The sequence below is a fragment of the Emydura macquarii genome, unplaced genomic scaffold (assembly GCF_026122565.2).
Source record: "Emydura macquarii macquarii isolate MOO-44397 ecotype Brisbane River unplaced genomic scaffold, CSIRO-AGI_Emac_v2 contig_3671, whole genome shotgun sequence".
Lineage (NCBI taxonomy): Eukaryota > Metazoa > Chordata > Testudines > Chelidae > Emydura > Emydura macquarii.
Genome location: NW_027133808.1, coordinates 1,281,184 through 1,303,295, shown reverse-complemented (window position 1 = coordinate 1,303,295; position 22,112 = coordinate 1,281,184). Strand labels below are relative to the sequence as shown.

Genomic DNA, 22,112 nt, shown 5'->3' with positions numbered 1-22,112 from the left:
AGACACCTCATATGGAACCAGAAGTATGCAATCAGGAAGCAGCAGAGACAAAAAACACCACACAGTACAGTACTTTGTTAAATGTAAACTACTAAAAAAATAAAGGGAAAGTTTTTAAAAAAGATTTGACAAGTTAAGGAAACTGTTTCTGTGCTTGTTTCATTTAAATTTATATGGTTAAAAGCAGCATTTTTCTTCTGCATAGTAAATTTGCAAAGCTGTATTAAGGTTCAGTTGTAAGCTTTTGAAAGAACAGCCATAAAGTTTTGTTGAGAGTTACGAACATTTCAGAGTTATGAACAACCTCCATTCCCCAGGTGTTCGTAATTCTGAGGTTCTACTATAATTACATAGCATACATTACGCAATCTAATGAATCCCAAACTAATTTACTACAAAATCCTTGATTTCACTTTGGTCCTCTTTAGGCATCAATGGGGAGACAAAGAGTACCAAAAAGAAACAGAATCTTTGGGGAATACACCACAGAGAATCTGGTTAAATGCAATGCTTGGTGGCATCCTACATGCTCTAAGAAGTGCACCAATAAATCAAATTTGGCTAGGTTGGAGAGGAAGTACACAGAGGATCGGAAAAAAGTTGAAGATGACAGGACAAGTGTCAGCTGTGGGCAAGACTCACATTATATTTGGTGCCATGGCATGCAGTTTGAGAAGAACACCTGCTTCTTCTGTGGTAAGTTGGAAGCCCAAAGGCATCCATTAAGCACATTTCAGTATGTGACAGAGATGAGAAACTGGATGAAGTAATCTGTAGCAGGATCAGAGAGAATTCTCTTATGCCCCCCTCTTCCAGAACACTTTCCCTGTAGCTGACCTTGCTGCCCACAGACCTGAGTGTTGCTGCTTGTAGTGCTGAGGCACATGAACACTACAAATTTTGGTTGAAGCAAGTTATTTCAGCATAAAGCCGCTGCAGTTAGTATGTTGCTTGTACACAGGCCTATGTGGATTCTTGTGTCAGCACGGTACCTATTCACCAGGAGTGATTGTGTGAATGCACAGTGTGGTGCACCACGGGTAGTTATCCTTGTGTATAACCCACCATCGTCCAGCACACTGTATTTCGGGAAGTTAGGGCAATTCACAGTAGGGCAGAAATGAGCCATGCAGAGGAGACTGGAAACAAGGGCTCAACTTCCCAGCATGCAACAGTTTCCATCCCATAATGTCATACATATCCCATATTTTTTGCTCCTTTTAAAAAAAGTCCCACAAATCCACATGGCCCTCCTCACTGGCGTCTATCTCTGACAGAAGCATGGAATCTGGATTGCTCTGCACTATTGTCATGAGAGTTGGAAGCACAGAACACACAATCCTCCGGTATTTGTAGGACTGTAAGAACAATTGAATCAGTGGGTAAGATGACAATTTCCTGGGGGGCAGATTTCTGTGGGACTGGTGATCATTAATCCACGGTTATTGGTGGTGCTCACGGAGCAGCTGCAGATGGTGGAGCCCCACTTCTGAGCCTGAGAAACAAGAACTGACTGGTGGGGTCACATTGTATTGCAGGCGTGGGAGGACGAGCAATGACTGCAGAACTTTCGGATGTGCAAGGTCACTTTCATGGATCTGTGTGCCAAGCTCGCCCCAGCCCTGCAATGCAGAGACACTAAAATGAGAGCTGCTCAGCAAGTAGAGAAGCAAATGGCAAACCCACTGTGGAAATTTGCAACGCCGGATTGTTACCAGTCACTGGGAAATGATTTTGGAGTTGGAAAAATCCTCTGTGGTGGCCATTGTCATGTAAGTTAGCAGAGCCATTAATCATCTCCTGATGCGCAAGTTTGTAACTCTTGGCAATGTGCAGTACATAGTGGATGGATTTGCAGCAATGGCGTTCCCAGACTGCAGTGGAGCAACAGACAGAACACATATCCTTATTTTGACACCAGACTAGTTTGCCACAGGGTACATCAACAGAATGGGCTACTTTTCTATGTTTATTCAAGCATTTGTGGATCACTGGGGATGCTTCACTGACATCAGTGTTGGCTGAAGAGGGATGGTGCATGATGCTCGCATCTTTAAAAACACAGGACTGTTCAGAAAGCAAAAAGCAGGGACTTTCTTTCCTGACCAGCAGATTACCATTGGTGATGTTGAAATGCCAGTACTGGTCTTGGAGGACTTAGCCCATCCCTTGATGCCCTGGCTCATGAAACCATACACCAGCCGCCTTGGCAGCAGCACGGAAAGATTCAACTACTGGCTCAGTGGGTGAAGAATGACTGCTGAATGTGTTTTTGGCAGAGAGAAGGAACGCTGGTGTTGTTTGCTCACAAGATTGGATCTCAGTAAAAAATCATCCCAATGGTTATAGCTTCTTTCTGTGTTCTGCATAATATCTGAGAAGCAAAGGGGAAAGTTGCCACTAGGGTGGAGGGAAGAGGTGAAGCACCTGTCTGCTAAGATTGAACAGCCAGACACAAGGGCTATTAGAAGAGCTGAACGCAGAGCTATATGGCTCAGGAAGGCTTTGAAAGAGCACTTTAGCAGTAAGCCATGGTAATGTGTAGTGGTTTACTATGCTTTACCTGGCCCTGCAGTTTGGAGGCCTGTTAGCAATTGTGTAGTGCTTGGTATATATCTACAAATTTAACAGTGTCAGTGCACCTATTAATTTTGCAGTGCTTGCTGTACATTTGTGATTATTATACTGTCACTGACGTCATGTCTTGTGTCACACTGTACAGTAACAAGTAAGCGGGTGCTTTCTGAACTGTTAGGCACTCTGCAGCATATGTTGTTAGCTAGTAAAGATTAATTGTTTTCCAAATAATACAATTTTATTCAGTAACAAAACCAATCCCAAAATATGTGTAATTGAACAGAAAATACATTAAAAACATAATATTAGTGGAACAGAACATAACGAGGAAAAATAATACTCATGTCTATTTTACCTACACATACAGCAACCGTGGCTCTCACAGGTCAGTGTGTGGGAAGTTGTGGTTGTCCTTAATAATCTCTGGGGTGAAGTGGTAGGGGTACAGATGTGGTCTCTGATGCCACATGGAATGCTGGTGAGGAGAGGTGTAGGGAGGTACTGTAATGGAGCTCTCCATGGACTGCAAAGGGAGGCAAGCCCGTGACTGTTGAACCAGTAGGTTAACAAACGCCTGCAGCATGTGTGTTTGCTGCCAGAGAAGTCCCATTATGTCCTGGTGCATCTCCTTCTCCTTTTCCTGCTGGGACTTTCTCTTCTCCGCTCTTTCCTTCTCCAGGCTGTCTGCAGTGTTCACTCTCCAGCTCATGGGCTGATGCAGCACATGCTTGCAGAATCTCATTGAACATGTCATCCTGAGTCCTCTTCTTTTTCCTTCTCATCTGGCTCAGGAATTCTTTGGGTGTGGAGTGGGAACTCCTCAAGGTTGCAAAAGCAGCAGCTGCAGATAAAACACAAAGAGGTACCATTGTCAGTATTTTCAAAACAGAAAGCAAAAGTTAAGATTCAGCACTCTCTTCTCTTTCTCCCCTAAAGTTTTAAACAAGACAAGCTTATCGACACTTCTGCTTTGGAATGCTTATGCATGGCACCGCTCACAGTTCCAGCCCTGGTGAGTATTGCCCACCAGGGGAGAGGGAAATATGGAGAGAATTGCTCGGTTGCATGAAACTATGAATATAGGGCAATGGACTGAATGCTAGCACCATTTTCCACAGGCGATGGTGATTTTAGCTGAAGTCTCACTTCTGAGGATAACAAAGACACAGAAAGCACAGCTATTGCTGGCATCCTGAAGCTACTAGGATCTGTATGCTGCTAGCCTGTTTACTGAAATGCTGCCTGTGAAAGTTATCGCTGCCTGCTGTAGGATAGTGTCCTACTGCAGAGGAAGAAATAAGGCTGCTATCCCTAGAAAACTCTGGGAGAGGATTGAAGAGTAGCTTCATGAAAGACTCATCAAGTTTTCTCAGGGGGATTCGAGGGACATCCCAGTGTACATAAATAAACTGCTCTGCTTGGCCCCCCTCCCCATGCCTAATTCTACAGGGGAATGAAAGGCAGATAATGATGGCTCCTCTCTTTGTTGTACCACTACCTCTTCTGATACAAGTAAATTAATGAAAAGTTGATAGCTGTGTCCTGCCAAGTTGGGAGTGCCATCACTGTAATGGGAAATAAATGTACATTCTTACCCGAGGTTCCTTCCCCTGCATCAGGCTTGCCTGTGCTTGACTGACAGGCCTGACTGGATTGCGGTGGAGTCTTAAAGAAGTCCTGGCTCACAGCACAGCTTGACTCCTTGGTCACATGTCCCCCATCCTCCTGGTTGTCGTTCACCATCACCTCATCCTTGTTGTTCATGCTAGGGGCCTGTGACTCGGACTCCTCAGAGGTATCCACGATGATCTACGAGGTGGTAGTGAGGACTCTGCCAAGTTTGGCATGCAGCTCTTTGTAAAAGCAGCAGGTCTGTGGCTCGGCACTGCATTGACTGTCTCCCTGTCCTTCTTATATGTCTGCTGCAGTTCCTTCGCTTTCACACAGCACAGCTGCTGGACCCTGTTGTACCCCTTCTTCTGCATCCCCTGTGCAACCTGCTCATAGATTTCCATGTTTCTACAGCTCGTCTGAAGAAGTACTTGCACAGCCTCATCTCCCCACAGGCACAGGAGATCCAATATCTCCTTCTATTCTAAGCCCGAGCGCATCCGGAGCATGTAGCCAGCATGGTCAGCTGAGCAGTTGTGCATGAGAATGGGGAGCTGTTACGTGTGCTTGACAAGCTGGACAATCAGGAAAAAGCATTTCAAAAGTTCGTAGGGCTTTAAAAAGGAACGGGGCAGTGGTGTTCACAGGCGTTGTGGGACAGCTGCTAGAGGACTGTTGGGGTCAATATAAGTAAAGCAGCTTCTACACTTGTCCTGTGTTGACTTCAGTACATTGACCATGGGTCAAGGCTACTTGGGGAAAGTGCTATTATCACATCTTTGTAAATGGGACACACACATTGGTGGGAGACAAATTGAAGTGTAGACATATGTACAGCGAAGTCGACACAAGGGGATTTACGTCAACCTAAAGTTGTCGTGTAGATCAGGCCTGAGTGTTATTGCTTGCTGCTTTCAGAGCTGAGTGTTAACTCTGAGTGCATGTGACTTCCTCTGCCATGCTGACCGTTGAATTGAGTGTTGTGCGTTTTTACCTACTTTACTACATTATCTTTAGAACTGAATGTTCTTAATTAGGTTTTCTTTCTTTTCTTTATCTCTCTCAAGTTGTTAGATAAGTGTTAACAAATATTTCATCTGTTGCTTTAGCTGACTGTTGCTAGTTTGGATGTAATATTACAGCTTGGCATTGGTGGGAAATCTCTGACTGCACCTGTCACAGGCAGGTTATAAATAGATAAAGGGGGAGCTGAGTGAGATGGAGGAAGAAGGATCAGTCTGTGGAAGGATGGTCTGGACAGTGAATCCATCTCAAACCATTGAGCTCCCCAGTCACTGTTAGGTAAGACTTTCATTAACTGTTATGGGAAATTACTGTTTGATTGCCCTTTGCCATTAAATAAAGGTTTGAAAGAAAACCTAGGTTATGTGCACCCGGCCCACACCACCACCTATATAAAGACCCTGGAAGAATCCTGGGTGAGTTGGTAACAGAATCATTCTTAGCAAGAGAATTAAATGGAAAGTAAAGTTAAGTGGGTGCATTGGCACAAAAGATGCCCACACATATGTTATTGCTTACCACATAGAGTGGTACACCAAGAATGTATGTAATGTATTGACAACCCATTTCCATATGCTCATTAATTTCATGACAAAAGCAGTCTTCAGTAATGAGGTAGCTAAAGATGTCATTTGAATAGATACTTTGGGTTATGACTTTTATGAAGCCTTCAAACTCCCAAAGAATTATCCAATGTCAATCTATAGGCTCCAGTCAAGAAAAAACAGACTAATGTTGTGCTGAAATGCAAAAATATAAAGTCAGATTGAAGGTGGCAGGGACTATTACAGCGCTAATTGGTTGCTCATCTCCTGGTCGTGTCCAGATCTCAGTATGAAGTTGATCTATAAGAGACTTTGGGAAAGTATGAATTCTCCATGGTATCACAATTGATGTTAGAAAGTGATGGAACAGTGCATTTGTCAGGTGAAAAACAAGCTTATGCACATATTACATGGTCTTCCTAAGCCAGCACCTACTGACAATGTGACTGGTACCTTATGCCAGCAGATTCTTTCAACATAGTAACCATAGATAATATGGCTAAGGTATAAGCTCTCAACAAACTAGAAATGGCTAACAACTGCCAAGATTTGTCTTAATACTTCACTATGAGGCTATGGAGAAAATGCTGGACCTATGATGAAGTTCACCTTATGTTTGACATGTATACAGAGGAATCAATTAAAAATATCCAGAAAGAAGAGACTCCATGGAATTGCACCTGTCCAATACAAAATAATTGACTCCACAAACATCTCCAATGTCACAATGAATTGCTCAAAGAATTTAATCATTGCATGACGTAATGAAGCTGCTGTTTTGCATTGTTCAGTGGAGTTTCTTCATAGTTCCTCTGAGGAGGCTGAAACTAAAATTATCTTGTATGCCATCAATAACACAGAGAGAGGTGTTACTAAATTCTGGAATTTTGCACAAGGTACAGATCTTCTAGTGCTCTCTGTGAGACACTACCTAAGACTTTTGCAAGATTCTGGTTTTCTGCCTGCTGCTGGGGAACAGAATCATTGTATATCCCTCAGTTATCACTCAGACTTTTAAAAGTCACTGCACTGCCAGGTTTCCACGTCCTTGAGGAATGCAACACTACTGGAATGTTGTCTGGAAAAAGCAAATTATCTTACTGGAAGACATTTGATTCAGCCTCTGAAGACTCCATCCTCCTTCTGAAGATGAGGTCATAAATGCACAGGAGATGTTCATATGCCAAGTTTACCATTTGAAGACCAACATTAAAACACTTTCAGAGCTATGTTGGTGGACGTTTTCCAAGAAGCAGATTGGCAGAGAAAATTGTCACCGACGAGGAGTTCATTTTTATACCTGCTGTCAAAGAGGCAAATTATCAAGCAATGGAATGGCTTCCAGATTATCAAGTGCATCCAAAACTACTCTCTTGTCAGCATAGATGGGTCTTGGAGGGTGGACTGATCATACCAGTTATGCTGAAATACCATGAGCTCCTGAATCAGTCCTTCAGCTTATCAAAACTTTTGGGCAAAGACCACTTTGCAAATATTTGACCAGCAGCCTGCCACGTATGGAGATGTATTAGTATGGCACAGGCAAGGATCAGTGTGACGTGTACCTAGTGATGGTGCCCTAGATGGAGATGACACAGATGATGACTTTTATGAATAAATGTTTTCAACCTACATGTGAAAGCTAACATCCCTAGTATTATATCAAAGATCAATGTGGTTTTTTTTATGTAAGCATACCTCCCCATATTATAGTATAATAAAAATAACATTCATTTTAAAACATTTTAGTGAATATATATCTATGAAATTGTTTCAGTTTTGTCATATTTGGTACCGGTGTGTTCATGGGAGACAGGGCTTTTGAATGATATCCAACTCAACTGATTCTGACAACATTATATTATCACAATTTCCACCAACTGGATGGTGTGGAACTGGTGGTGGGAGGAGTCAGACAGTATCCCTTACCACACAGCAGAAGGTGACACCATTGAAATTATTCTGTAGATTTTTACTAATCAAATGACACCTCCCTTAGCCTTCTATCACTGACTTGCCCATGGAATGAGATTTTACTACATTATATTCCTTGACTATGAAGACTTGCCTTCAGCTATTCATGTCTTTGTGATCTCTCATCTGAACTACAACAATCCAGAATACCCAGGCATGAAACCTTCAGCATTTAGGAAACTCCAACTAACATAAAATGCTGAATTACATCTTCTCAGCCAAACAGGCTACTGTGAGCACATCACACCTGTCCTCTGTCCTCTACACTGGCTTCCCATAGAATTTCAAATCATGTTCAAGTTCTTCTCTTTAAGTGTTCCATGGCCCAGGCCTAAGATACCTAAAAAAGCCATGTAAAGCTCCAGGACAAAGATTGTGGTCAACAGCTTGGCTTCTCTGGCACAATGGAACTCTCCACAGTAACAGTAAAGCTCATCTATGCAGGAGACAGAACCTTGTCTGGGGGTAGACCGAGACTGAAATGAACTCCCTAAGGAGCTAAGGACTATCACAAACCTCTTCACCTTCCACTCCAAATGCAAAGTGCATTTCTTTGATCTTGCCTTCTTTAATATAAACAAACCAGAACCAACAACAACAAAACCAGAACACTGGAACAACTACCAAAACAAGACATTTGACTCCACACTCTTCTCCCTCCAGGAAGAGAGAGAGAAGAAACACATGACAGATGTGTAGTCACATTGCTTAATGTACTATTGAAAGGTACTCAGATACTATGATGGTGAGCGCAATTTTTAAAAAAACTATATAGAATAGAATAGAAAAAAAAATGGTGAATTGCATTAGGCCTAGCACCTAAAATCCCACCAGAAACATCCCATTCAGTGATTCCCTATAGACAGCTACCTTTTGAGATCGGTCAGCTAGTTTTTAATCCATTTAACATGTGCTCTACTGATATGGTATAGCTTCATTTTTTTAAATTAGAATGCCATGTAGTGCTAAGTACTTACAAAAGTCTAAGTATATTACATCTACACAACTATCTTTATCAACCAAAGTTATAAACTCATCAAAGAATAAAATCAGGTTTATATGACAGGACTTATTTTCAATAAAATCACATTGACTGGTATTAATTATATGGCTAATTATATTATCAATTAAATCTCATATCAGCTTTTCCATTATTTTGTACTAATGGATATCAGACTAAATGGCCTTTAATTTCCTGGGTCATCCCAGTTGCCCTTTTTGAATAATAGCACAACATTAGCCTCTTTGTCTTCTGGAATTTCCTGGCTATTTCAAAATGTATTAAAAATTAACACTGAGATCTCCTTAGCCAACCCTTTGGACTCTTACTAAGGGACTGGAAAGTTGTTCATCATCTTTACATGATACAATCCTACTTATTTCCAAATACATGACAGAAGTACTTACTGAACACTTCTGCCTTTTCTGCATCAGTATTACTAATTTTACCATCTCCAACGAGTAATGGGCCTATACTATTGTTAGGAATTCTTTTGTTCCTAATACATTTACAAAACACCATGTCATTAAGCCTGCCAACTTCCCTTAACAATCAATATAAATTAGAAATTATGAAGTGCAGAAAATTGATATATATTTGCCTCTTTGTTATATATAGCTTTTATTTAATTTCTAATTGCTGCCTTCTAATTTGCCATTGCATGAGGATGGGATTTTAACCAAAGTTGTTCTTTTTCTTGTTCTTTTTCTTGATTGGGGAATCTTGACTTTTTAGCCATCTAATACGCTCTTTGTAAAGAAGTCCCTATATTCATTCATTCTAAATTTCCCCTCCAAATCAATTTCACTCATAATTTTACTTAGTTGAGGGAAATTAGCCCTCTTGAAGCACAGGGACTGTTCTCTGTTTGCCCATATTGAATGTAATAATAATACAAATGTAGTCATATCATGATCACTGGTCCCTAAGCAACTACCAACTTCCATTCCAGTAATTAGTTCGTCTATATCTGTCATAATGAGGTCCAAAATAGAGTTATCTTGTATTAGGTGAAATATCTTTTATGCCAGAAAAATCATCATTTATAATGTTTTAGAAACTCTAATGATGTTTTACTATAGATTTTTTTGAGACCTCCATCCTGTGTCTCCCAAACTGAAGGCCCCCATAACACAGTTTTTCTTTCCGCACATTATAGAGTGGTACTTAAGGAGTAACTCACCCTGTTCTGTGGTTTTGATTTAGTTGTCTGTACTAGATCGCTATCAATACCCTCTCCTGAGCTTTTTCCACACTGACCCATATTTATTCCAGATTCTACTCTGCTAAGTTATCAAAACTCTAAAATAGGTAAAGGTGTTTGTCTGTACTGTAGAGTGCACATCCCACCTCTTTTCCCAAGTCTATCCTTCCTGAACAAGTCATAACTAGTAATTTTAGTATTTCAATCATGCAAATCATCCCACCAAATTTGAGTAATGCCAATTTATATCAAATTTCTTCTACTAAATAAGAATTTTCAGTTCTCTCACATATTACCCAAACTTGGCATTGGTATGTAAACAGATAAAAAATGTTCTCTTCTTCACATTCTGTGGCACATTTGTCACAACATGCTGAGTTTGGGTCTGTACTACATTCACCTTCTTAGCACCCTCCCCTTGCGTTGTTAGTTTAACGCCTTCCTGGATGCTCCAGCTAGTCTCCAACCGTGATCATTAACCCTTCCTACCTGTGAGACACAGGCCATTCCATTCATAGAGCCTTCTCTCCAACTAGCATGGGGCCCAATGCTCCACAAAATCAAAACCTTTAACTTCACACCTGTCACACAGCCAATGGTTCAGTATTTTCTGCCTTCTCTCTTCTCTTATTTATGGGACTGGAAGGAACACTGAGAATATCACTTGGATTTCCTTCTTCTTCTTCAACTCCCTTCTATTATCCCTGAAATCTTTATAATCTGCGGCTACAGCTATACTGATGGCGGCAAAGTCACTGCTGTCAGATCGATTTCTCTGGATCGACTGAGCGGTCAGTGAAGACCCACTCAGTCGATCCAGAAATCGACGTACTAAGACCTCTTTCGCAAGTGGCATAGCGCTGTGTCGATGGGAACGCGGTTCCCATTGGCGCAGTGCAGTGAAGATGGTGCGCAGAAGAGACAGAGAAGTTGACGGGAGTTACGCACGTTTTTTGCGTAGTTTGCGTAACTCCCGTCAACTGCCACCGAATCCCGGAGGTAAGTGTAGACAGGGTCAGTGTAGCTCCAGTTGATGTGGAGATATGCCAGATGAGAATCTGGTACAGTCTTGCGATTTTCACACTTACTTTGCTCCAGGGAGACAGCACACTTTCCTGTTGTCCTTGTGTCCCTTGCTAAATTTTCTGTCCCCTCTTCTTAATGGTGGAGTCACCATTGATGACTTTATAACTTTCCCAAACTTCAACACCTCAGCCTGAACTTTTCCATGCTTTGTCTCTCCCACATCTTTTTTCTAAACATTTGAGTACAAAATGTTCAGCATTTTGTGAGAATGAAATTAATGAACAATAGGCAATTTTATCAATGCAAAAAGATTTGTTGACCATTTTTTGAACTGTTCAAGCAGTTTGGAACAAGAATTTAGAATTTAGCAGAGAATATAATCCTGAGGTTAAAAAAAAAGTTGTCTTCTGTTTTCCCTGTAAAAATCTGTCCAGATTTGGCTAATTTGTAAATTACAGGAAATCTTCTACTGCACACTTGCATTACAATGTATTCTATACTTGTTTCTTAATTATCTGAATATTCCAGCTGTACTGCACAAGCTGCCAAGCCTAATGTGCCAGTCAACCCATGTACTTGCTCTCAACAGAAATACCCTTCAGCCTACTATCTTGCAAATTGTGGCGTAACCTGCTGGCAATGAGTATACTTTGTCTTCCTCCACTAGCTAGTTGACACATAGGGTAAATCTACTAGCTCAAGTGGCAGAGGTTTGTACTCTGGATGTGAGGTTTCAGGCCCTGCCAGTGACCCCTGTGGTCCTCAATATGATTGCACAAGATGGAATTTGACTTTTTCATTTTTCTTTTTTTTTAAATAAACAAATAAATAAAAGAAATATGAAATTACATATGAAAAAAATCCCACATTAAAAGAACATTATTATGGTTGCAAAATCAATTACTCAAAAGTCAGAAAATGCCAGAACTGAGATTGTATCACAAGATTGCGTGGTCAGTCTTTAATTACATGATCATGCATTGCTTTTTCCAAAGGATCCCTGCCTCCGGCAGTGCACAGGAAGACAATACTGAAACGTGCTCATTTTATGAAATCTCTCAAGAACACAATCCATGGAAGTGTGACTACTGGGCTGTGAATTTATAGTAGTTTCAGGAAATTAGTTAACAAGATCAGAAATCAAATAAAGGTCTCCTGGATAACACTAATGCACTGTGTCACTAGACAAGATATCAAATATATAAAGAAGTAAGAGAATTCCAAATAAAATACATGAAAAACTTCAGCTGACATCACAAAAAGTAACAAACGTGGAACACCAGATATTCTCAGGTGGTAACTGGTCCAACACCTGCTTAGCTGTTATAATCAGATAAGATGAGAACTGTTCAGAGCTAAAAGGCCATCTGTTGTCTGTCCCTTCATTTTCAATTTACTATGATTCCCCTGATTAATTAATCCCAGGATGCATTTATAAAACTGTAATAGTAATGAGCTGATTATATGCCATTAACTTTAAAATGGTAAGCCATTGTGCAGGTGACATAGGTAGATAGGTATAGATTTTTGGTGTAGGAAATGTTGAGAAATGAATAAAAGATCCAAACAATTTAGAGTGGGATTATAAATGTTCATTTATTGCTACTGTGCTGGTTACTGTACTGCATGAAACCTCACTTACCTCTCTCACTTAGCAGAATAAAAGCCATTGTGACTATAAAAATAAATATACCTGTGATTATTCAGAGCATTACACCTTACCACCACCTTCTAAGGCCAATTTAAATAAGCCATTTTAATAAGCCATTTTTTTAAAAGGGGAAGACACAGGGGAAAAATCATATGCAATTCACATCTGCAGTTGTACAGGCAGTAAACAAAAATATGAATGAAAATGGTAGTGGGTTCTATGACAGTGACAAGTTCTTCAATTACACAATGGTGGCATCTGCATGTACAAATATGTGCCCTGATCCTGCAACTGGTTCGGCAACAGAAGATCCCTACAAGTATATGGAGCTCCATTGGAAGCAATGGGACTCTGCATACGTGCCGGGGTCTGCTGCCATAGATCTAGTCACGGCGCTGGGACCACAGATGTGCCATTGTTCACAATCTTTTTCCTCGTAGACCTCAGATCTCCTTTACTATAAATTTGGGTGAAAATGTCAATACCTTTGTAATTTCAAAATCAAGTTCTTTCATTCTGAGGACCACAGTCTTCATGCAGAAATACATACATACCAGTCCTAAAGTTTCAATTAAAACATATTTGAATTATGATATCCAAGAACACAAAATGCTTCAGAAGAAAATTCTTCAGTGATGAGATCTGCATTTTTACCTTCATGGGGATATTCCCCAAATGGATACATTTATTTTTATGAAAGTTTCTGAAAAAGCTCATCTCTGGACTCAGACTAAACAGAAGAAATGTTAACTTAAATTTAAATACAAAAAAAGAAGAAGATTGCATCCAATTAAACAAAAGAGTTTAAAGAACAGCCATGGGGTGTGTAGGAGTGGGGTGACTTTGCCTCTGCTTAAGAAAGAGTCCTTATTCAGAAATGTACTTAAGTGCTTTCTTGTGCAGAGATAGACTTAAGCATGTACTTAGTATGACTACTGACTCAGTCCCAATTTTTCCTGAAGGTCTAATGGAATCCACGTTTCAGCAGCAGCTCTGCCACCACTTGAAACAGATGTAAAGTATGCTTTCTCCTAAACCCAGACAACTCTTTTGGCTGGTGGAAAAGGAGACAGCTAAGGTTTCCCCCTCCATTCCTTACTCTCTTTTGAGAGACTAGTACAATTGAAGGTGCAGACAGGTTTGCTTTCTTGTTGCAGCTAGCCCCCACACATTCTTGCCCAACCACAATCTTACCTGACATATGGAAGTGCCTTCTCAATCTTAACTATAGTGTCGCTGATGTGAAGCTGTAAAATTGTAATTCATATGGGGATTGTATCTCAGCTGCCTGCCATTATTTTGCATGAGATTATAGACACTGACTTCAGTGGGTTTTGGATCATGCCTTAATTTAATGAAGTGGATTGACTAGAATCTGACGATCAGAAATGTTTTGAGGTCAACATTTTGTTTATGAGTCAATTGGAGTCTTTGCATTGACTCCAATAGGTTTTGGATCACGTTCTTAAGGTGACATTTTCGAAGCAAGAAACCTAACTCTCATTTTCGTGAGCAAGAAACCTAACTCTCATTCAAGTCAAAGGCTGAATCACGTTCTTAAGGTGACATTTTCGAAGCAAGAAACCTAACTCTCATTTTCGTGAGCAAGAAACCTAACTCTCATTCAAGTCAAAGGCTGCACCACAAGCTAAGGGTGAGATTCCCCAGTTTGTGTACACACATTCGCAATAGCTCTCAATGAGAACTAGCACAGGTATAAAGAGTAGTGCAGCCACAGTAGCAGAGGCAGTGGTGCCCAGCTTAGTTGTGCCAAGCACAAACCTGCCTGAAACAGGTGGGTACGTACTTGACATGGCTAAACTATGCGGCTGCTTGTGCTACGGTGGCTGTGCTACTCTTTATACTCATGCTAGCTCTTACCGAGCTACTGCAAGTATGCGTATGCCAGCTGGGCAACCGTACCCTTAGCTCATAGTGTAGACGTAGCCCAAAGTCCCGTCTTCAGTGCTTAGTAATACAAGATGCACAAAGGAGAGTATTCGTTACTCCCACCTATATATGGATTTGTGCTCCATTTATACTCCCCTTAAGAAATTTCTTTTTATATCTATATCTGCAGAAGCAGCAGCAAAACACAACTCAAAAAACATCAATTATGGCCAGCTCAGCAGGGGACAAGTTCATTGGAAGTGTTTAATTTTGCATATTACTCAGCGAGCATGTGGTTTCAATTGAAAGCCTTCTGCAGGCACTTGACATGCATTCATACCCAAACTGTTCTCATTAACTTAGATGGTGTGTGCAGGACAGATGTACCAACAGCTTTAATGAAGTGTTTTACATTCTAATTTACTCTCTGCAGAATAAATGAAGTTGTTTTGAAGCAATCTAACTTAAAGCTCACCATTTTAATAAGTAATTATGTACATTAGCCAACACTACAGAGCCCATATTTACCAAGCTACCACACTACAGCATCTGAGTTACTACAGTATTTCCTACATGCAGCTTGTCAGCTAGTTTCCAGAAATGTACTTCTATAGGTCTGATTAGACCTGGCCTCCTTATTGGTTGGGTTAGCACCAGCAGACAGAGTCCCTGAAATGACAACAGAGGCATGAGCTCATTAAACAACAAAACATGTATTTATTACTAGGAGAGGGTACAGAGGCAGCTCCCTTCTTACCACTGGTGCTACTGTCCAAAAACAATTTTGCTTTCTCTCCAAGGCAGAGGCACCTGCCCCACCTCTCAAACTTCCTCTCTGAGTTACTTCCTGATGTGGGTCTTTCCCATGTGGGAGATGCCCAGCCCTTTATGGGCTGAATGCAGCTGTGACACACCCAAAGACCCAGCTGACAAGTAACTTAAATTACAGAAAGCCATTGACACTGATATGAACTTTTTGTGTTCTGATGCCTTGAAATAATAGTTATAAATATATTAAGTACTCTGAACACCTTTCCCCAACTAGTATGTAAATCCACTAGCATGTCTATAACTAACCACTGGAGTCAGTGGACACTGACTTCTCCCATGTGACCACTGCTTTTTGTAATCCTGACCCATGCCATATGACTAAGGCTACGAAATAAAAAGTCTTTTACCAGCACTTCTGCAGGATACCTTCAAAATATCCCCTCAAGATCCCAATTGGTGGTAAATATCCAACTCATAATGGCTGGACTGGTGACCAGCAGTGATTGCCAATATCAGTAATATTTCATTTGTTTATATTGTGAAAAAACAAAAACAAACAACCCAAAACCCGAACCCTGCAAATTGTGCTCATAGTTATCATACTCACTGCTATCCTCAGCTACCCTCCCCCAATCCATCTTCTTGATACACCTAGTTGCTGTGTTTAATCTTAATTTACATTGTAAACTTTTAAGGGAGAGATCTCTTAGTATCTGTTTTCATAATGTTCAGAAATCTGATTGGTGCAATTCTAATACAAATACATAATAAAAATAATAAAGCAAAAATTTGTGTATCATTGAGACCCTAAAAATACACAAGTTTCATCCAAAGATCATTTCCTTTCTACAGAAATCCAGGGTTAACTGGGACACTCAACTCTACTTGAAGGGATTTGCATATGAGGTCCAAATTAAAAGAGAAATCTTTCAAGGGGACTCTCTCTCACCAGTGCTGATAGTGGTAGTGATGCTGCTGCTGACATGGATGCTCTGTGACAAAACCTCAATTTATCATAGCAACAAAGAGCAGCAGCCAGTTAATCATTTGTTATACATGAATGATCTGAAATTATATGAATGGTGACAAAAGGAGTTACAGAGATTTAGGACATGTGAAGAAAAAGCTGGTGAAGCTATAAAGCTACAGTTGACTTGACTAAATGTTTGTTAGCATTTGTAAAAAGGGGTGAGCTGGTACAATCAGAAGGCATACAAGTTAACGAAAGTACAATCCAAGATACATTTCAGCATGTCCCCATCATGTCTTGGAATCAGGGAACTGTTGGAGTTACAATGTAAGGAAGTCAAAGATGATGTGAGGAAAGAATATTACAGAGAAATAAGAACTACTCTCAGGACAAAACTCAACTTGAACAATTTGATCTGAGCCATTAACATGTGGGTAATGCCAGTAAAATGGTATACTACCAAAGCAATCAAGTGGAATCACAGAATCATAGAATTGTAGGACTGGAAGGGACCTCAAGAGGTCTTCTAGCCCGGACTCCTGCACTCAAAGCTGGACTAAGTATTATCTAGACCATCTGTACAGGTGTTTGATCTTAAAAACCTTCAATGATGGAGAGTCCACAACCTCCCTAAACAATTTATTCCAGTGCCTAACTACCTTGACAGTTAAGAAGTTTTTCCTAATGTCCAACCTTAACCGCCCCTGCTGCAGTTTAAGACCAATGCTTCTTGTCATATCCTCAGAGGTTAAAGAGAACGTATTTTCTCCCTTCTCCATGTAACAACCTTTCATGTACTTGAAACTGTTATCATGTCCCCTCTCAGTCTTCTCTTCTCCAGACTAAACAAACCCATTTTTTTTCAATGTTCCCTCATAGGTCATGTTTTCTAGACCTTAAATCATTTTTGTTGCTCTTCTCTGGACTCTCTCCAATTTGTTCACATCTTTCCTGAAACTTTGTGCCCAGAACTGGACACATTACTCCACTGGAGGCCTAATCAGCAGGGAACCGAATAGAAGAATTACTTCTTGTGTCTTGCTTACAACACTCCTGCTAATACATCCCAGAATGATGTTTGCTTTTTTGCAACAGTGTTACTCTGTTGACTCATATTTAGCTTGCAATCTACTATGACTCCCATATCCCTTTCTGCAGTACTCCTACCTAGGCAATCATTTCCCATTTGGTATGTGTGCAACTGATTGTTCCTTCCTAAATGGAGTACTTTGCATTTGTACTTATTGAATTTCATCCTATTTACTTCAGACGAATTCTCCAGTTTGTCCAGATCATTTTTAATCCTATCTCCAAAGCATGTGCAACCCCTCCCAGCTTGGTATCATCCACAAATTTTATAAATGTATTCTCTATGCCATTATCTAAATTATTGATGAAGATATTGAACAGAATTGGACCCAGAACTGATCCCTGTGGGACCCCACTTGATATGCCCTTCCAGCTTGACTGTAAAAGCACTGATAACTACTCTCTGGGAACAGTTTTCCAACCAGTTATGCAACCACCTTATAGTAGCTCCATCTAGTTGTATTTTTCTAATTTGTTTATGAGAAGGTCATGTGAGATTGTAAAAAAAACATTATTAAAATCAAGATATGCCACATCTACCACCTCCCCCCATCAATAAAGCTTGTTACCCTATGAAAGAAAGCTGTTAGATTGGTTTGACAAGATTTGTTCTTGACAAATCCAGTGCTGACTGTGACTTATCACTTTAGTATCTTCTGTGTGTCTGCATATTGATTTCTTAATTATTTGCTGCATTATCTTTCTCAGTACTGAAGTTAAGGACTGGTATGTAATTCCCCAGGTTGTCCTAATACCCCTTTTTTATAGATTGGCACCATATTTGCCCCTTTCCAGTCCTCTGGACTCTCACCCCCTTCAATGTATTTTCGAAGATAATCACTAATGACTCAGAAACCTCCTCAGTCAGTTTCTTTAGTATTCTAGGATATATTTAATCAGGCCTTGATGAATTGAAGACATGTAACTTGTTTATGTAATTTTTAACTTGTTCTTTCCCTATTTTAGCCTCTGATCCTACCTCATTTTCACAGGCATTCAATAAGTTAGATGTCCAATTGCTACTAAACATTTTGGTGAAAACTGAGCCAAAAAAGTCATTTAGCACTTCTACCATTCTACAATTTTCTGTTATTGTTACCCCACCGCAAGTAACTGGTTTACCCTGTCCTTGATCTTTCTCTTGCTTCTAATGTACTTGTAGAATGTTTTCTTGTTACTCTGTATGCCTCCAGCTAGTTTAATCTCATTTTGTGCCTTGGCCTTTCTAATTTTCTCCCCGCATACTTGTGTTGCTTTGTAATTTGACCTAGTTTTCACTTTTTGTAGGACTTTTTCTTCAGTTTCAGATCATTGAAGATCTCCTGGTTAATTCAGGATGGTCTCTTGCCATAATTCTTATTTTTCCTACACCACGGGATAGTTTGCTCTTCTGCCCTTAATAATGTCTCTTTGAAAAACTAGACTCAAAAGGAGAATAAAAAAAATAGCTTCTGTTGCTGCATAGAGTAATGAATATCTAATCAAGACATGGAAAGGGTGTACATTCGATGATGAGATGGAGGAGAAAGTCTACCATCTATGGAAAAACAACTGACAATGAAGAATATCACATCAAATATATGAGGGCTTAGTCTGAGTAAAATACTATCTGGCCTTGATAACAAGGGATGGCTGAATGTGCATCTCAGTGCAAGAAAGCATAAAAGAAAGGAGAAAGCAAATCACCAAAGAAAGAATCGAAAGATTTACACAGAAATCAATGCACAGACAGTTGTGGAGACAGGTTGAACCCCTTAGTGATGGAAAATTAACAAACTCATCCTTGTAGAAGGATACCTCAAAAGAGAGATACGGAGCCTCATTATGAGTGCACAAGGGCAGTCCTTAAGGCTTAATTAGGTTTGAAAGAAAATTGACTGACAAAACTGCTCCTCAAACTACAGAATGTATTCTGAGAAGGAGGAGACAGAGGAGCATATGTTGAACACTTGTAGGAGCCTGGCTGGGAGAGAATAGATCAACAGACACAGTGAAGTTGCCAAGTTTCTGCATTCGAGCATCTATACAAGTATGGATTTAAATGCACCATGCAGTACTACAATCACTGAAATCAAATAGATCTAGAGAATGAAGAGTTTAAGATTTTATGGGGTCTGACGATAGTCACAGACTGAACAGTGCAAGCAAACAGGCTGGACAGAGTTGTAGAAAAGATGACAAATAAAACCACGTTGATTGTTATTACTATACCAGCAGAAAGAAAAATAAAAAAGAAACAAAAAGAGAAGATAGCGAAGTATGAAGAGCTTTGTAAGTGTAACGATTATGGAAAACTAGAACAAAGATGATTCCAATGATTATTGGAACCCTTGGTGTGATCCCTAAGGGTATAAATCAGCATCTTAAGAACACACTAGGAGTGCAAACAGTGATCTCTGGAAGACAGAGCTTTTAGGCATTGTGAGAATTGTAAGGAAAGTCAAAGGAGAACGAGGCATTTGAGCACCTAACATGTAAGAATTCTGCAGAGGATTTAATAAAACTCCAGACTACCCAAACCTACAGAGTTGGTTCACGGTCAGGATTTATTGATGACTCATGAGGATAAAATGTAGACAGTTGTTTTCCCCTTATTATCCTTAAAGATGTTGCACGTTGTGAAGGCTATTCGTTTAAATATATATGCTCCCACAATGTAACACTGAGGGATAATAATAATAGGTCATGTTTGTAGGAGAGTAAAGAGTTAAAAGCTGGACAAATGGTCAGGCCTAAGTTACAGGGAACGGGGTCATGGCACGGGCAAACCTTGTTTCTGCTAATTCTAGTTAGAGTCTACCTTTCTTCTTTTCCTCCCTTCCTGGCCCTCTGCACAGGGGATGAGGCTAACAAAATAACTATCTCCCCTCCTGGGCAAGGCCTTTGGTGGGAAGAAAGCATTATCTTCTTTCCCTCCTTTGCATATTGTGTTAATGGTAATTCACCTGAGCTCTGTAAGGTAATCCTGTAAACAACAAACAGGGGTGGGTATAATTGTATTCATCATATAGTTGTTAATATTCATTTTATAGTTGTTAATGTAACCAAATAAGGGTCTATGGGGAGTTGCTGGAAATGTATGTATTTACATACTGTTATAGATAAAAGGATTGTAAAGTAACCCCCTCGTTGCTCACTCGTGGCGCTGAGGTGGAACGAGCAGGCAATAAAGGGTTCCGTCTCCCCAGTCTGTCCCAGAGTCATCCTGTTCTTTATCTCTAACAATGTTTATTGTTTCACTCACATTTTCTTGCTTGCACACTCTGTTTACACCCCTCTAATAGAAATATAGCTATATCCTTTGATGGTTTAAAATTGATTTGTATCTTTGAGTATTATTGGATTCCTTAGAAAAATTTCAGTTTTTATAAACAATAATTAATATTTTGCACTTCTGTAGCACCTTTAATCTGATCATTGTGTACTTCCAATATAATAATGAATTTAACTTCACACCACTGCTGTAAGGTAGGAATATATTACTATCTGCATTATACAGATTATGATATATCTTTTACAGGTATATGATATATGTCATATATCTGGGCAGTGAAAAATTAAAGAAATGCTTTTCTCTTTCAATATATATGTCACTATTAGCACCCCTATATTGGGTCATAATTTCATATATTACTTAGATTGTAAGCTTTTGGGGGCAAGGCCCATCTTTTTCTTCTGTGTTTGTACAGTGCCTAACACAGTGGGGCTCTGGTCCATCACTAGGCACTCTCTCTCCTATGACTCTCTATTTCATGCAGAACATAGGGCTTTCACCTCTGCTTTCCATCTTTTCTGGTCTTCTGCTGCAGTCTTAGCTTCTTCTCATGTCATTTTGATAGCTTTCAATTCTGTTTCTATTGTGTATTTGCATGTTATCCTTGGTCTACCTTCTCACCTCTTGCCCTGAGGGTTCCAGTCCAACACCTGTCTTATGTTAAATGGTTCTTTTCTTCATGTATGTTTTAGCTAACTCCATTTTTGTTCCATAATTTCCTGTTCTATCAGTTTCTGTTTTGTCGTCCTCCAGAATTCCTTGTGTATGATTTTTTTTCTGGCCACCTGATACTGAGGATGTGTCTAAGGCAGTTGTTTATGAAAATCTGGTGTTTAGATAGTAAAGTCTTAAGTCTCCAAGTTTCAGAACCATATAGTAAGATCAACTTTACAATGGTGTTGTATATTAAAAGTTTACTTCTGAGGACAAGATTGCTGTTTTTCCAGATCGGCTTTAGAGTTACAAAGCTTTTGCTATTCTGGTTTTAATGTCTCCGTCTGCTTCACCTGTTGTGCTTTCAATGCTGTTAAGATATGTGAAATATCAACCCTCTCTTATGTCAGACCCAGAAAGCTTTTTTAATGTTTTTATTTGTTGTGCATTGATTTTCATGAATTTAGTTTTCTTGAAGTTAATTTTCAGTCCCAGAAATTGTGCATAGGCCTGGACATCATTTGTTTTGTCTTGCATGTCTCCTTGGGTATGGGATAGCAAGCTGATGTCATCTGCAACATCAAGGTCCTCTAACTTCTGTGTGAAAGTCCATTGTATGTTTCTTGGTTGCTCTATGGTCTCTCTCGTTACCTAATCCAGTGCTAATAAAAAGATCATAGTGACATAAGGCATCTTTTTCTGAAACCTGTAGTAAACTCAGATGTCTTAGTCTGTTTGCTCTTATGTATTACTTGGCATATTTTATTTTCCTAGAAACTCTGAATGATGTTCTAGGTACTACAGTAGTACAAATAAATGACAGTAATAAACAGCAGTTTCACTATTCCTCTGA

The 22,112-nt window shown here is 39.8% G+C and overlaps 1 protein-coding gene across 1 annotated transcript in view; it reads right to left on the bottom strand.

Annotated features, from left to right (window-relative positions):
• NALF1 (NALCN channel auxiliary factor 1) overlaps positions 1-22,112 on the bottom strand; it is a 715,406-nt gene that overhangs the window by 101,533 nt on the left and 591,761 nt on the right. The gene's annotated exons all lie outside the window — the stretch shown is intronic.